The sequence below is a fragment of the Gobio gobio genome (genome assembly GCF_949357685.1).
Source record: "Gobio gobio genome assembly, chromosome: 15".
NCBI classification, from domain to species: Eukaryota; Metazoa; Chordata; class Actinopteri; order Cypriniformes; family Gobionidae; genus Gobio; species Gobio gobio.
In genome coordinates this window covers 38,170,405-38,180,322 of record NC_137108.1, presented here as the reverse complement: position 1 = coordinate 38,180,322, position 9,918 = coordinate 38,170,405, and the positions used below count along the sequence as shown (strand labels likewise).

General features: G+C 36.3%; 1 protein-coding gene across 1 annotated transcript in view; it reads left to right on the top strand.

Moving 5' to 3' along the window:
* The first annotated feature begins 6,839 nt into the window (after positions 1–6,839).
* The window catches only part of col6a4a (collagen, type VI, alpha 4a), a 50,945-nt gene continuing 47,866 nt past the window's right edge, over positions 6,840–9,918 (top strand). Inside the window, exon 1 of the mRNA XM_079836529.1 lies at positions 6,840–6,933. The gene's annotated coding sequence lies outside the window, so the exon portion shown is untranslated. The remainder of the gene's footprint in view (positions 6,934–9,918) is intronic.

Sequence of the window (9,918 nt, the reverse complement as noted above, 5' to 3'; positions counted from 1 at the left end):
TAATGCATCTTTCAGCTGAGCTGATCGCGGTCGGCGTAGCGCGTTCGTGCGTTTTGGGGGCGTGGCTTTGGAAAGAGCCCAGAAGGGAGAAGGTGGAGTGAATGGAAATAATGAGCTGTCTTTAAAACAGTCGTGAGAGGTCTACAGACACTCAATTTTTATACTTTCTTTTTCTGAGTACTTACATTTTAATTATGTATTGATATATAAAGAAAGTTTAAACAAATTTGGAAAAAACGTTTTTTAACCAAATCCTACCTACCCTACCTTTTAGTCCATGAAACCGTACAGTATCCCATTTGACATTTTATGTTTCAGAAGAGTGCTCGTGAGCGCCCCCTTTGCAGTCTTCATGCGCTCTCGATGCACACTTTTGCCAATGCACACTGAAGCGAGCTCCATAGCAGACTTCTTCCCCAAAGTTAAAACGTGTGGACTCATAGGAAGACCACGAGTGTTTAGGGTGCCATTTGGGACAGGGCCTTAGAGCATGCCAGACTGAGAAAGTGCTTTCCATTTTTTAATGCGTCTGTGCATTAAAATGTCTTTAATAAAAAAAGTGTTTGACTACAATAAGATATTGTAAAAATCTCTAACTCAGCATGGTGTTTGCGCAGTGAAGGGGTCAGTTCTGTGCTTCTTGGTGTGTCCAATACAGACCAGCTTATTGAGAACCTTGGAGCTATGCGGGTAATACACACACACACACAAACACATTACTGTTCAAAAGTTTGGGGTATGATTTTTTTTTATGTTTTTGAAAGAAGACAGCATTTATTTGATCAAAAATACACTAAAACTGTTTGTTTTATTTGTTTTCATTTAATTGTAAATAAAATGCAATTAAGTGTCTGAATGTGTTATATTCAATACACTTACACTGTAAGAAAACAAACTGTAGAAAAAAAAATAATTTTTATGGCTGCAGGGGTGCCAGAAAATGTCTGTTTAAAAACAGAAAAATACTGTCAGGAATAAAAAAACATAGATAAACTGTAAAAAAAAAAAAAACGTTAGGTGTGTTTGCCAGAACTTTACCGTAAAAAATATGGTAGCAAAATTTTAGGTTTTACGGGATAGCACTTAGTTTACTGTCTATTTCACAGTTCAAAACCGTATAATTTAAAGGTTTATATTGTAATAATTACATGTACACTGTAAACATTTTCGGGAAAAAAACGTATTATAACTTATTAGTAACTGAAATAATGTTAAATTACCAACCTATTGAAATACTAATATCTGTTATGTACCTTTGATATATACTGACAACCACCAATCGCAGTGGTGATGAGAGTCACATGATGAATCAAAGCTTTAATCACCAATCATAGTGGAGATGAGTCACATGAAGAATCAAAGCACATCACAAGCAGCAATAAGGAGGACAATTCTATTATATGGAAGGTGTCATTCACACAAACACTGAACACCATCATGGTAACAATGATGAATGCAATAAAAAAAATGCAATAAACATTAATTTAACAACATTAGATGTAACATAACACCCTAACGTACATAACTGATAAATAATAAAATAAGAAGAAACATAGTTATTTCAATGAAAATACATCAAATGCGTAATGTCACACAGGGAATTCTGGGAATGTCAATTTACGGTTTTTCACTGTAAATTACATAAAGACTTGTTCTTTTTCCCTTCCAAAAACTGTACATTTTACTGTTTTACTAAATTAAATGTAAGGTAAGATAAATTACAGTTATTCACTGTATATAGTACGGAAACTTTTTCACTTACACGTTCTCTGAACATTTCACCAGTAAAAAAGCTTCATAATGTTCGCTGTCACTTTTTAGTCTCTTCTTTTTTCTTTGTCTTCCAGTTCCTTTTAGGATCGAAAAACACTTCAGGTTCATTGCTCTCACAACTTCCAGCTTCCGAAAAGCCTATGAATAGATGCACAAAATGGTTGACAGTCATCTTTTTAGTGAGTAGGCATATTTTAGATCAAAAATGCTGACAGTATCCCCCTGAACATGTTTGTCATTTATCAGAGCGATGTTCACCACTTACATGTAAATTTACTGTAACACATGGCCTTGAATTCTTGATACTGATTGGTTGACAGACGTTTCTTAATAACAATTTTGGGGTTCATGTGAGTCCGAATATAACCGAATATAACGAATATAACTGAACCCAATTAACTATAGACTGAAACTAATCGCATTCTAATTAGAGAGGTTTTTGTAATACACTAAGATACTTCATTTTACAATCAAGTTTGTGTTTATGTAATGGGTGTTCATATGGCAATGATTAGCTGGTGGTCTGGTGTTATTTTTTATCCCTTTTTTCATTGCAGTAAATGTTTGTGGTTAAAAGTGAACCAAGTGCACACCCAAATAAATATGCAATCCACTTGACGTAAATAAAATGCTTTAGAAAAAAGTTTACAACTTGCATATTACCAATGTTTCATTTAGGCTACAAGAGGAGTTAGTATAAATGCATATACACACACTACAGACATGAACACATACGTTTTGACCCTAGTTGACGCTAACCAGTAACTGCAGATGTGTGGGAGTTTCTGTGTGTGTGGGGGCGGTTTTGGGGGAATGGAAGGGAATGTGAAATTTAACTAGTAAATAATAGGATTTCCTTTAAGATACCATGATACCATATTCAATGTCTATTAGTACCAGAGAAGAAATATAAGATGTAATGTAAGATTAAAAAGGGGGAATTGAATTAAAGGTTTGATTACCAGGAAATGCATGAACTGATTAAAATGTTGAGAAATTATGAGAAATCAACCATTTTGCACATATGATTAGAAATGTATGCAAATGTACAATTTATATTATTGTATATTGGTATATTTGGCTTTCGGTGCATTGAGCCAGTGACAAATACAGTTATCACCATGCATTGAAAAACAGGAACTCCTGACACAATTTCTAGATTTCTAGATGTTCCACTTTGATGCCTGCCTGTCGAAGCAGGGATCGTGTTTTTTTGTCTGATTTGAAATATTAGCACTAGAACAGGGGCCTTGCTAATTTCAAGGAATTTCTGAGGAACTCAATTCTCCTTGAACTTAGATCTTTGAGAAACATCTGTTTGTCATTGCAACCCTCTGACAAGAATGGATTCATACAAGACACGTCCCAGGTTCAACAATCTTTTTTTGTTCCTGGAACAGCAATACAGATTACAGACACATGGAAATTTTATAATTTGGGGTATATAACTAGGCTAGTGTATAACTATTGTTGGCACTTTCGGCAGTGGACAGAGGTCAGCATGGGCACCCTGACTGGTCTGCAGCTATGCAGCCCACACGCAACAAACTGTGATGCACTGTGTATTCTGACACCTTTCTATCAGAACCAGCATTAACTTCAATTTGCAATTTGAGCTACAGTAGCTCATCTGTTTGATCGGACCACACGGGTCAGCCTTCGCTCCCCATGTGCATCAATGAGCCTAAGAGCCCATGACCCTGTCGCTGGTTCACCAGTTCCTTCCCTGGACCACCTTGATAGATACTGATCACTGCAGACCGGGAACACCCCACAAGAGCTGCATTTTTGAAGATGCTCTGACCCAGTCGTCTAGCCATCACAATTTGGCCCTTGTCAAACTCGCTCAAATCCTTATGCTTGCCCATTTTTCCTGCTTCTAACACATCAACTTTGAGGACAAAAAGTTCACTTATTGCCTAATATACCCTACTCACTAACAGGTGCTGTGATGAAGCGATAATCAGTGTTATTCACTTCACCTGTCATAATGTTATGCCTGATCTGTGTATATATATATATATATATATATGCATTAGCTAAACCAAATCTGATCAACCTGCTTGCCTGCAATTCTGTATAATTTCCCTCATTTCGTTAGCTTTGTGGGATATTTTGCAGAACTCTTACAGAAATCTTGATGCTGATGTGTCAGTGTTTTCTTTCATTGAGAATGTCAATGGTTTTAAATTAGCTGTATTTTTATAGTCTACAAAACATGCTCATAAAGATACTGATCACATTCTGTACTTTCATTGTAACAGAAGAAAAATCCAAGAATATTTGCCGAAGGCAACATGAGCAAATTTTCCTCTAAACAGGAACCCTGCTAGTTTTAAAGAATTCCTGAAGAACCTATACAATTGTATTGAATTAAAGGGTTAGTTCACCCAAAAATGAAAATTCTGTCATTAATTACTCACCCTCATGTCGTTGGACACCCGTAAGACCTCCGTTCATATTCGGAACACAAATGAAGATATTTTAGTTGAAAGCTGATGGCTGAGAAAGGCTTCACACAGGCCTCCATTGGCATTCAGTACATTGACACTTCCAAGATCCATGAAAGGCACTTAAAACGTCGTTACAAAGTCTATCTCACCACAGTGGCTCTACAATAATCATACAATGCGACGACAATAGTTTTTGTGCGCAAAAAAAAATCAAAATAACACCTTTATCCAACTTGTTCTTGTCTTCCGTGTGCGCCTCCACGACGCATGCGCGAGAATATGACGTAGCGCCGGTGTTCGGGAATCGATGAAATACACACTTAAGCCCCATTTTGAGCACTACGCCGAGACCTAAAGCACGATCAATGTAGAATCCAACAGCTTAGACACGCGCGTCTTCCTCTGCTCGTAAACAAATCGCTTCTGGGTCATATGTCCGAACGCCGGATCTGCGTCATATTCTCGCGCATGCGTCGTGGAGGCGCACACGGAAGTCGAGAACAAGTTGGATAAAGGTGTTATTTTGATTTTTTTTTGCGCACAAAAACTATTGTCGTCGCATTGTATGATTATTGTAGAGCCACTGTGGTGAGATAGACTTTGTAACGACGTTTTAAGTGCCTTTCATGGATCTTGGAAGTGTCAATGTACTGAATGCCAATGGAGGCCTGTGTGAAGCCTTTCTCAGCCATCAGCTTTCAACTAAAATATCTTCATTTGTGTTCCGAATATGAACGGAGGTCTTACGGGTGTCCAACGACATGAGGGTGAGTAATTAATGACAGAATTTTCATTTTTGGGTGAACTAACCCTTTAAGAACATGTGAGAAACCACTGCTTGTTCTTGCAAAAAAGGTACATTGGCTGTCTGAAACAGCAAGCTGGTATGGTATGTTAACTATGTGTGTAGGAGATGTCTGTTCTCAAGAGCTCATGGAGTTAAGACAGCGTTTTTAACACACGGAATTAACAAAGTTCTGTTTGTGTGTGTGTGTGTGTGTGTGTGTGTGTGTGTGTTTGTGTTTTGGGTTTTTAGCTCATTTACTTCAACTGCTCATGCAATGTCAAATTCAGGTGCACCCAAATTTACAATTTAAAATCAATGAGGGCTATGCGTTGTATACAAATAACCTGAAGTAGGCTGTTCTATGAACTTCTCTATGAATTCTCTAAACTTTTTGACTTCTTTCAGGGGGATCCAATAACCTTTTTCTTTTTGATCCAATCACACAAGTGTTTGACTCTACATTGCTCCAATATAACTTCCAGGGCTGGGTTTGGGAGTTGATTGAAGCCAGCACAGCTTGAGGTGAAGGCCCATGTGTGGCTGTCTGGAATTGTTCCCTAGATATATGACTTAAGTTGGGAAGTGTGAGAGGAGAAGACTATGTTCTCATCATGTAATAAAAATGTGGTCCCTGGTGACAAGACCATATATTCATTATTGTGTCACCAGATATCATATTAATTCCTTACATCTGTGTGATTTATATTGTGGTAACATGTAACATGCATTACAATGATCTCATTCTTAACAGATTGCTGTTTCATTGCATACTCAAAGTCAGCTGAATCTGAGCAAATGGCACAATACAGAAGTGTAATACTTTTCTAGGTAACACACAAATAGTAGCTTATTAGCATGCATATTAGTAGGATAATAATTACTTATAAAGCTCAAAATGCCTCATTTTGCCTGGCCATATCTTCATCCCTTGATCCTACCCAAAACCTAAACTTAACAACTACCTCACTAACTAAGCAGTAGCCTATGGTGGACGAAACCTGCAAAAACAATCAATAAATACATAAATATGCAAATAAATAAACAAACAAATAAATAAATCCACAAAATACTACATAACTATATGTAATATAATATATAATAAATAAATGTGCAAATAAATACATAAATAAATGAATAGATAATTAAATGTGATACATAATTAAATAAATAAACAAATGTTGGGGCAAATAAATACAATTTTTAAAGGAAATGCTAAACTGAAAGTTGTCTTTTTTCCCCCTAAAATTGTATTTCTATTTATTGTTTTTGCAGGTTTCGTTCTCCATAAATTAGGAGTTTATTGAGGCAGAAGTTGTAGTTTATAATTAGTTAATAGTGAAAAATGAATAGTTAGTAGATAATTAATTAATAGTTTTGATGGGCTGGTTCAATATAATTTTACTATGTTATTATATAATGTTGTTTATTATAAAGTACAATTACAAACGTATTTTAATATTTCTTTTCTTTTATGTTAGTTGTATTTTCACATCTCATTAAATGAAACGTGCACTGTAAAAAAAAAACAGGTCTCCAATTGAACATTTTCTAGTGAGCGATCACATCTAAATTTTTCAGTTGGCCAAATTGAATTTCTGTGAATTGATGCAATTTAATTCAATTAAAATTCAAGAAATTCAATTTGGCCAACTGAAAATTTTCATTTGGAGACCTGATTTTTTTTTTTTTTACAGTGTGAACAATAAAAGGTTATAAGGTGTTCTGGTGGGATTTTTAAATATAGTTTGAACATAATATTCCAAAATATGTTTAAGAACTCCGTTTGGAAAAATTAAATAATGCATGAACAAGAATGAAGATATGGCGGGGGGAGGTGGTTCACTGAGGAGTGGTCACACACCATCCATGCACAGATACGCTCGTGCAGTGCTTGTTGTCCCGCGCTCCGACAGATGCACAGTAAGTACACGCTCTTCATTCTTGTGTGCAGAGGGATTAAGCAACATTATTGTGTAGTTGAAAATTCCTGATTTTTTTTTTTTTTGTAAGAGTTGCAGCAGAGTTTTCGTGGGTGTGTGGTGTGTGGAGAAAGCTAAGAGATATGAAAGTTTAATGTATGGCGACATGTAACCGTTTAGTTTATATCAGCGTGAAACTCTCTCTGCCATTGTTCTAGGGTGAATTCAGGGTGATTGGGACACTTTTACCAAGTCATCTCAATGGCAAAAAGTGTTCCAATCACCCTGAATTCACCCTATTTAAAGTCATCTTTAAAAAGTGTCAATATTTAAGATAATACATATTGAATAAAAAGGGTATTTTTATGAACATTTTGGTTAAATCAAATGTGATAAATTGGGGAAAATACTGGAAGCTGCTGAAAAAGTGGCAAAAATTGTTGAGCTCTGTTGAATGTTGTTAATATACCTAAAATCAACATTCAGTCGACATTTTGGGGGCATATGCATGTAAGTCATCAGTAGTCTCGTCTTTTTATGAATATGATGTGTTTGCTTGTTCAGCAATGCCCTAAGTCTAAGATATCCATTAGCAGGAATTTCCTTCAGTCCTGAAGGCTTTCATAGCAGTGCCGCCAATCAGATAGGGTCCTGGTCTGGTTTGGAAATGAGGGGGGAAATGAAGTGTTGTTGCAACAGTCCCTGAGGCACACAGCTGAAGATCCTCGCATAGTATGAAATATATCCTTCATTTGTAGGCTTGTTATTCTGAGTGGTGACTGATGATCCTAATTGGTAACTAAGGTGTTCAGTGGAGCTTTGGCTGTTAGTTAGTTAGTTAGTGAGTTCATTTTTGGTGTATGGCCAAAAATTTGCTCTGGGTTTTAGGATTTTACAACCCAACATAATTGCACATCTGGAGATTTAGGTTGAGATGATCATATCCATATGCTCTATTCTGTCAGGATGTTTGATCATACAAACATACACAGCACAATGAATTGTTTATGTGTAACATATGTGGCATGTTATGCACATAGGTCCGACTCAGTGTGTAAAATAAACCAGAGTAATTACAGAAGAGCGCATCAAAGCCGTGTCTTTACCCATATGCATACCCAGATGTGTTATGCATTGCCACATGTAACTGACTGTTTGCCATTGGGGAATACAATCCAGATCAAGGTCTAGATTGCACCATTGAGAAAGGTAACTGGTTGAATAGCTTGTAAGTTTGGTTTTGACATACATTTTTCTTGGTATTCTCTGTACCTTCATCCATATTGTTAACATTAAAACTTTAGCATAATGGCACAAAATGCCCGTCTCTCCCTTATCACTCGTTTGGCGATGTTTATTTTCCATATTCCAGTGGTGGCACGCATGATAATGGTTTTTGACGCCTACAAAATACATTATAACATCATGATGAGGGACTTGCCATAAACATTCCTTTACTATTAAAAAAAACTCAAATACTTTCAGTTGCTCAGATTAGTGGGGGGATCTACAGAGTATTGTATTTGTTATTTGATTATTTGATATGATAAGATCATAAGGTAGGAAACGCCTGAAATAAAAGTGCACTCAGAGATTTGCCTCAATGAAGTGACCTGTCACGGCCTCTGGCTTTGGTTTCTCAATCTGTCAACTCTTTTCACAGTTTAATTACTTCCATGTGCACATTATTTGATCCCCCTTTCCTGTTACATAAGGGCCTCACAAAAGGTTTTACACTCAATGTATTTGTTCTCACTTAAGAGTTTTGTTTAATCAAAACTGTACTTCCTCTTGAACTAGGGCGTGTGGTTTAGTGTGGTTACCACAGTTTGCAGGGAATTGGAGCAAAGACTAAATAATAAGAGAAGCATTTGGAATCTAAATGTGCCACAATTCTCAATAATATCGGTTTTGCATTTAATTAATTATTTTTCTACAAATTCCATAATTTGCCTCCATCCCAATATACTGAACAATGCGACATACATTCACATCACACGTTAGTGGTAGAGTTATACTTACGGAACACTATAGTTATTCACAATCATGAACGTTCATTATTTGCATGCGTTTTAAAGCCTTGACGGTTAAACATTTGATTTGCGTGCTTATGCGTGGTTTTAACATGCGCTTTTCCGAGCGTGCGCACTAAACGCCTGTCAAACACGTGATTACTGGACTAAGTAGTCTTACTGCGCTAATACTGTCACAAGGTTAACATAAACACAGTCAGTTATGTCTAAAGTGAAAGTAAAATCGCGTGTGTCTGTATATATTAGATGCACCCAAGTCTTAAATTGACAGCAGCGCAGCCTAGTGAACACGCTGTCCTTAAAGGGACAGTTCACCTCTTAAATAATGTCATTATTTACTTAGCCTACTTATTTTACTTTAATCATAATAAAATCTGCAAAATAAGGTCTGCACTAGGGATGCAACAATACAGTTAGTCCACGGTTCAATACATACCTCGGTTTTTAACCACGGATTTCGGTTTGGTTCTGATGGCTTGTCAGATCAGTTTTTTGCTATTCTATTGTTAAGCGACAGGAACAGCAAGAGGTTAAGGAGAAAAAATACTTTTTATTGCAATACTCTCTTTATTTTACTTAAAAGAATTGAAAAACTTTACTTAAAAAAAAAACTCATGTACACATTCCTAGTGCATTGTATAATATAAATATATGTAAACTGGCAGCTCAGAGCAGTACAGCAGCATTTAAGTATGAAATTGAATGAATTAATAAATTTCAAAATAAGACAAAGGCACAATATATATTTGGTTTTTGGATATTGAAATATGTATTTATTTTTATTTTGTAGAAACCATGGAAACACCAAAGACTCTTTAGTATTATTATGTGTTTTATTAGACAGGTGAGCAACTGTTTAGATACTGTAATGCTGGGTACAACAAAACCCAGCTGGGGGTGGGATGCAGGGTGGACCCCGGCAGTGGAGGGATTCAGGAAGCCATGGCGGTTTA